The following is a 7,724-nucleotide window of genomic DNA, read 5'->3' on the forward strand; positions in this document are numbered from 1 at the left end:
GAATTTCCTTACAAATTTGCTTTGGATATTCCATAGAAAATTCCTTAGAAATTTTCTACGAAATTTCCTTCTAACTTCCTTTTTTCATTGGAATTTGCTTCGAGATTTGCTTTGGAATTTTCTTAGAACTTCGCTTTTGAATATGCTTTGGATATTTTTCAGAATTGTCGTGGGAATGTTCTTTGGAATGTGCTTCAGAATTTCTTTTAGAATTTTATTCAGTTTTTTTTTCGGGATTTCCCTTATATTTTGAAAGTTTCCATCGAAGTTTCCTTTGGAATTTATTTTGGAGCTGTGATTTTTTCTTCGAAATTTCCTTAGAAATTCTTTTTTGGATTTCATTCGGAATTTGCTTTGAATTTTTTTATGGAATTTCCTAAGGGTTTTTTTGGATTTTTCTTTGGAATTTTCATTGGAATTTTCCACGAAATTTTCTTCGGAATTTCCTTTGGATTTTTTTCGGAATTTCCTTTGGAATTTTCTACGCAATTCTCGTCAGAATTTCCTCTGAAATTTGCTTCGGAAATTCCGTTGGATTTTTTTAGTTTCCTTCGGAATTAACTTTGGAGTGTCCGTCGAAATTTCCTTAAAAGTATCCTTTAAAATTCCTTTGCAGTTTTCTTTGAGGCTTCTTATCAATTTTTTTTTTCAGAATTTCCTTTGGAATTTATTTATTACTTCCTTCAAAATTCTCTTTGAAATTTCTTTCGGAATTTCGTTTGAAGTTTACTTCCAAATTTGATATAGAGTTTCCTCAGATTTCGGAATTTTATTTAGAAGTTTTGATTGGAATTTTCACGGAATTTTCCTTTGGACTGTTTTACGTAATTTTCATTGGAATTTCCGTTGAATTTTCTCGGAATTTACTTTGGAATTTCCTTCGAATTGTTTTTTCGGAATTTTCTTAGGAGTATCCTTTAAAATTCCTTTTATTCTTCGAAACTTCATATCTCATTTACTTCAGAATTTCCTTTGGAATTTCTTTCAGTAAGTTGCTTCAGGAAGTTATTTTGTATTTCTTTGGAATTACTTTTGGAATTTCCTTCTTCAGTTCTTCAAACTTTTCTTCGGCCTTTCCTATGGAATATCCTTCGGAATTTCCTTTGGAATTCGCTTCGGAAGTTCCTTTGAAATTTCTCATGGAATTTCCTTTGCAATTTCTTTTAGAGCTGGCTTCGGAATTTCATATGGAAATTTCTGCGCAATTTTTGTCCGAGTTTTCTTTGGAATTTGCTTCGGAATATCCTTCAAAAATCCATTCGGATTTATTTTTATGGAATTTCCTTTTGAATTTGCTTTGGAATTTCTTTCGGGATTTGCTTTGGAATTTATTTTGGAGCTACCTTCAAGATTTGATTTGGAATTTTCTACGTTATTTTCGTCGAAATTTACTTTGCAATTTGCTTCGGAATTTCTTCTGGAGTTTCCTTTGGAATTCCTTTTGGAGCTTCATGCTAAATTTGATTCGGTATTTCATTTGGAATTTCTTTTGAAGCTTTGAAATTATTTCGGAATTTTCTTTGGAATTTTCTTCGGCATATCTACAGCATTATCTTGAAATGTTTTTTTAATCCCTCTTGGACTTTCCTTCGGAGTTTCCTTTGGAATTGACTTTGGAATTTCATTCGGAAATTTCTATGGAATTTCTTTAGGAACTTCCTTCGGAATTTCTTTTGAAATTTTCATAGGAATTAATTTTGGAATTTCTTCCAAAATGTCCTTCCAAGTTTCCTTCGGATTATCCTTTGGAATTACTTTGGAGTTTGCTTTGGAATATCTTTTGCAGCCCCCTCGGAATTTCCCTAAGGGTTAAATTCGGAATTTAATTTGGAATTTTCTTTGAAATTTTCTGAGGAATTTCCTTCTGAATTTCCTGTGGAATTTCCTTCCAATTTTATATGGAATTTCCTTCTGAATTTTGTGCAAAGTTTCTAATATAATTTATAATTGCAGTTTTCTACGGATTTTTTTCAGCGTTTCCTTTGGATTTTTTTCGGAAGTTCCTCTATAATTTTCGTTACCTCTGGAATTTCCTTCCGAATTTCCTCTGGAATTTACTTCGGAATTTCCTCTGGAATTTCCTGCGGAATTTCCTCTGGAATCGAAAATTCCTCTGGATTTGAAAATTATTTCGGAATTTCCTTTGAAATTTGGTTCGGAATACCTACAGAATTATTTTGAAAAATTTCCTTCGAAATTTGTCTTGGATTTTCCTTCGGAATTTCTTTGGAATTCCTTACGGAATTTTTTTAATCCCACTTGAACTTTCCTTCCTTCGGAAATGCCTTTGAAATTTCATTCGGAATTTTCTATGGAATTTTTTTTGCAGCTCTCTTCGGAATTTCTCTTAGGATTAAATTCGGAATTTCATATGGAATTTCCTTTGGAAAAAATTCCAGGAATTTCCTTCTGAGTTTCCTATGGAATTTCCTTCTAAATTTCATATGGAATTTTCTTCGGAATTTTGAGCAGAGTTTCTATTATAATTTATCAATTTTCTTCGGCGTTTCCTTTGGAATTTTCTTCGGATGTTCCTCTATAATTTTAGTTTCCTATGGAATTTCCTTCGGAATTTTCTCTGGTATTTCCTTCGGAATATCCTCTGGAATTTCCTTCGGAATTTCCTCTGGAATTTCCTTCGGAATTTCCTTTGGAATTTCCTTCGGAATTTCCTTTGGAATTTCCTTCCGTATTATCCCTAAAATTTTCTTCGAAATAAAAGCGGTGTTCGATTATAAAAGAGGTGTTAAAATACTATTGTGCTAAAAAAAAGGATCGAATTTAAAATTTCTTGATTTTTTTTTAATTTTCGGCAAACACCAATGGAAAATAAGTGAGCCACCCATATAAAATATCACGAATCTAATGAAGGAAATGCCCTGCGATGCACATTGGGGAATTCCGAACCCAAAGGTGGAAAAAATTGATAAATTTCACAATAGAAAGATAAACAATAAGCTTTATAGCTCATTCGAAAGGAAATTTTCTCAGGAATTGATTGATGATGGTTTCATGAATGTAGGGCCACTCTGGGATATGCTATGGTGCCCGTTTTGCCCCAATTCCTTGAAAATTTTAGATTTTCGTGTTGTTTTGAGTAAAACTATTTTATTGTGTAGATTATTTCCCATGAAATCCATCATTTCTAGTCCATTCAACAATGTTTCACAGAGAACGTTATAAAAAGATGGAAATTTAGGGGATTATGGGGCCAAATGTACAATGAAATATTTTTGAAGAGGAATTTTTGTTTTAAATTTTTCAAAGTGTTTTTATATTAAAATTAATAGTCTAATTTGACTAAAATAGTCAAATAATCATGAATATAGCTTGCAGAAATAAGTTGTAGTTAAATTTGTAGAATATGTATGATAATTATGTATGCTCTATGCAACATATTGTGAATAATTTACCTTCTTATATCACAAATTCCAAACATTTCCAAACGATGTGCGATAGTTTGGGTAAATGATATTGATCTAAATGATCGTCTGCCGTTAGCCTCATTAATAGGAGATAGTGGGAGCATATAGTTTTTTGGCTATGTTTGCCTCAATTCCCCTAAACACGATTTTTTTCGTTATTAATTCAACTTTTTCTCCCAAATCAAATTAAGTGTGTACTGAATTGTTTATTCTGTATCTGATACAATATTTAAATCATTAAACATTGGAGATTTTGGGGTTCTTTTACGCATAAACAAAAACCAAATAAAAAAATCAAAAATGAATCTATCAAGAAATCATCAGCCGTTTTTTCTGATTGCAACAAATTACTCAGGTTCAGGTTAGTTACTCAATCATTACTGTAGCAATTTCGTGAGAGTCAAATCCCATTTTACAAGAAATTATTCGGGAAATAATTTTGTCTTTTTGTGGATATTTGGTATTCAATATTCCAATTGCCATCATACACTACAGAAAAAGTTATCATAAAAGTGATAATGCAGTTGTTAATAATGCTCAATTCTAGATTTTTCCAAAATCGATCATTCATTTCATTAGTATAATTTATAGTTACTATGTTTGTTATGTTGCCCCTACATTTGCTGTTAACAGATTGATTGCTTGTTGGTTGACATCAATGTTCCTCATGGTGAGCCATACGTTGTTAATATTGTAAACAGTAATTATGGTTACATCTGTTTGACTGAATTTCAAGCATGTTCAAGAGCCTTCTAAAATGCATAACATGAAGAATTTTAAATTAATTAACTCATTACTCGTGGTAAAGATGGACAAACTATGAGTGAAAATATGAAAAAAAAATCCACGAGCTCGGCTGGGATTTGAACCCTGGACTCTTGTATGCTAGACGAGCACTTTACGGGCTCGGTAGCTTAGTTGGTAAAGCGCTTGTCTAGCATACAAGAGTCCTGGGTTCAAATCCCAGCCGAGCTCGTGGATTTTTTTCATAATTTCACCTATGATTTGTCCATCTTTACCACGCGTGATGAGTTAATTAATTTAATAACCATGCGGATTGGATTACCGAACAGCTCAATATAAGCGTCACTTTATTTTGAATTAAGCATTATTAACTACTACATCTTCAATCAAAATATGCTATATTGAAATATATGGAAGACTTTGTTTGTTTATGATCACTTTTTAAGTAGCAGTGTGCAGGCAGAGCTATTTGGGCACTTCCACGCAATTTTATTCTCATGAATTTTCTTCAAAATGCAATTTTATTCTCATGAAATTTCTTCAGGTATGATTGTGTAACTAATTAAATTCTGAGTGATTTGTTTCAATCAGAAAAAAACTGCAGATGGTTACTTAAAGGATCCATTTTTGAGTGTTTTTATTTTTTTTTTTGTGTGTAAAAATCCCCAAAATCTCCTATGTTTTAGGATTTAAATACTGTATAAACTACTGAATAAACAATTTAGTACATAATAAATTTGATTCGGAGATATCTGTTCAATTAATTATGAAAGAAATCGTTTTTAGGGGAATTGGGGCAAACATAGCCAAAAAACTATACGCTCCCACCATCTCCTATCAATGAGGCTAACGGCAATCGATCATTTAGATCAATATAGTTTACCCCAACTATCGCACATCGTTTGGAAATGTTTGGAATTTGTGATATAAGAAGGTAAATTATTAATAATATTTTGCATAGAGCATAAATAATGATCAAACATATTCTAAAAATTTTAATACAACTTATTTCTGCAAGCTATATTCATGATTATTAGACTATTTTAAAATTTATTTCAATATAAAAACACGTTGAAAAAATTTAAAACAAAAATTCCTCTTCAAAAATATGTCATATGTGATAAAATACTATTGTTTTTAATATCCCATTCAAATTATGATTTTTCGACAGAAAGGCCCACCCTAATGGAAAATAAGTGAACCACCCTAGTAAAATACCACATGCTTCTACATTTAACAGAGAGATGTTCCAATACTATTGCTTCAATATTCAATTAAAATTCTATTTTTTATATTTTTTTATTTTTTAACAAAAAGGACCACCCTAATGGAAAGTAAATGAACCACCCTAATGAAATATCACATATAATATGCTTTCAGTAGCCAACAATGATATAGGATATGTTTCAATACTATCGCCTTGAATTTCTCAGCAATTGAATTCAAATCGTTCATTTCAAATTCAATTCACTCCCCCAACTCAAAAATTTACTAAGTCCCAAAAGGTCGATTTTTTCAAAATTTTTTTTTTTTCAAATAACACTAGATCTCGACGTTTCATGCATTTCTAAGACATCTGGCATCAAAAAAAAAAAATCGATTTCGGAAATTTCATGTGGGGGGTACCTTTGGAGATTTTTCATGGGTCAAAAAAGCCAAACTTTGACCGCTTTGGGGGTCCACTTTATGAAGTCCGATTGAGCTCAAATTTTGCATGGGGACTTTTTTCGAGGAGACAAAACTTTTGAGCACTACCATTTTTTGAAATTCGAAAAATCGATTTTCATTGGCACCCTAATGTACAGCCAGTCAATGCTATGCTATATTGTAAGTTATCGCGTTTGACGGTACATGAAAGTTGCATAATAACCCCCTCTGTACAAAGCGTGGCTTCGGTCGTCGTATTTGATGAAGTTTTGACAATTATTCGCTAGCTGGTCTCTCGAGGGTTCAGATACTTGAACCGGAAGAGGGAATTGTGTTAATCATTTCGATTGGAAGCAAAGCTCGGCAACATCCGGATTCCAAACGGAATCCGGAGGATGGATTATCAGTTTCCAAACATGTTTGTCATTGCTCTCCATAGAAGTTGTCCTGTGACTGCTCTCACCTGGAAGCTTCTTCAATCTCTTCGAACCCGACTAGCATATGGCTGGCACTCGTTTGCAACGCCCCCTTCCACAGTTGTGCCCAGTGGCCATCTTATTTAATTTTCCAACGTTATTGAAACGACGATAAACGATCTTGGAGAATGCAAATGGTTGGTTGGTTAGTATGCAAGCAAGTTGTTCCACTTGCAAGGTAGCTTCATTGAGCTGCACTACTGCTTCCGAAGGTAGGCACAGAGCATCGTCAGCATGCGGCGCGGTTTTGTGACACAATCGAGAAAATTATGTTTATGCATTTTCTCCGGGCTTCGGTTGGGCTGACTGGGAGATGAGGAAACAGTTTTTGCTTTTTCTCCGGAAGTGCACAGAGTTGGGGAGGAGAGGGAGATGCAAACCATGCCAAGAATGGGGGTCGTTTGCTCGTTTTATGGCCACCCGGATCGTTGTCGTTGTTGTGGAAGGACTTTCCGATCCTCGGACACGACTCCTTGCTGTGGGTAGCTGCAGCCCTGCTAGCATACTGCCAGAGTGAATCTACAAGAGCAGTAGGTCCACTTGCTCATCCCAGTAGGTGTATGGATATGCGATAGGGCGGGCATTTTCTTTGAGAAAGTCTTTACCTTAATATAAATGATTGTGAAAATTTAATATATTCAACCAGCAGTTATTACTTTATTCTGCCTCGAACGGAAGTTTTCAAACTTATTTATCAGAATAAATTACTTTGAAAACTTTTTCTTAGTAGCTACCATATTTTTTTGTAGAAGTTTGCAAAAACTTTATCCGCGAATTGGAAGGAGTTTGGAAAATTTATCCGCGGCAGAAAATTGGAAACCTTGTCATAAAACAACTCGTAAAACTCCTTGAGGAAATTCAACATAAATTCTCTGAGAAAATTTTCAAATCATCTTCAAAAAACATAAAAGCTTCTCCAAGAAGCTAAAATAGATTCTTTAAAAAGCTTAAAAGCTTCTCCAAGAAACTTTAAAAGTTTCTCCAAGAAGCTTTAAAAGCTTCTCTAAGAAGCTTTCAAAGCTTCTCCAAGAAGCTTGAAGAGCTTCTCCAAGAAGCTTGAAGAGCTTCTCCAAGAAGCTTGAAGAGCTTCTCCAAGAAGCTTGAAGAGCTTCTCCAAGAAGCTTGAAGAGCTTCTCCAAGAAGCTTTAAGGGCTTCTCCAAGAAGTTTTAAGAGCTTCTCCAAGAAGCTTTAAGAGCTTCTCCAAGAAGCTTGAAGAGCTTCTCCAAGAAGCTTTAAGGGCTTCTCCAAGAAGTTTTAAGAGTTTCTCCAAGAAGCTTTAAGAGCTTCTCCAAGAAGCTTTAAGAGCTTCTCCAAGAAGCTTTAAGAGCTTCTCCAAGAAGCTTTAAGAGCTTCTCCAAGAAGCTTTAAGAGCTTCCCCAAGAAGCTTTAAGAGCTTCTCCAAGAAGCTTAAAGAGCTTCTCCAAGAAGCTT

At 33.9% G+C, this 7,724-nt stretch overlaps 1 non-coding gene across 1 annotated transcript; it reads left to right on the forward strand.

Moving 5' to 3' along the window:
- The first annotated feature begins 4,328 nt into the window (after positions 1-4,328).
- On the forward strand, positions 4,329-4,400 carry Trnaa-agc. Its single transcript has one exon. It is a non-coding gene; the product is annotated as a tRNA-Ala (tRNA).
- Positions 4,401-7,724: the final 3,324 nt, after the last annotated feature.

Source organism: Aedes aegypti, chromosome 1, assembly GCF_002204515.2.
Source record: "Aedes aegypti strain LVP_AGWG chromosome 1, AaegL5.0 Primary Assembly, whole genome shotgun sequence".
Taxonomy (NCBI): domain Eukaryota; kingdom Metazoa; phylum Arthropoda; class Insecta; order Diptera; family Culicidae; genus Aedes; species Aedes aegypti.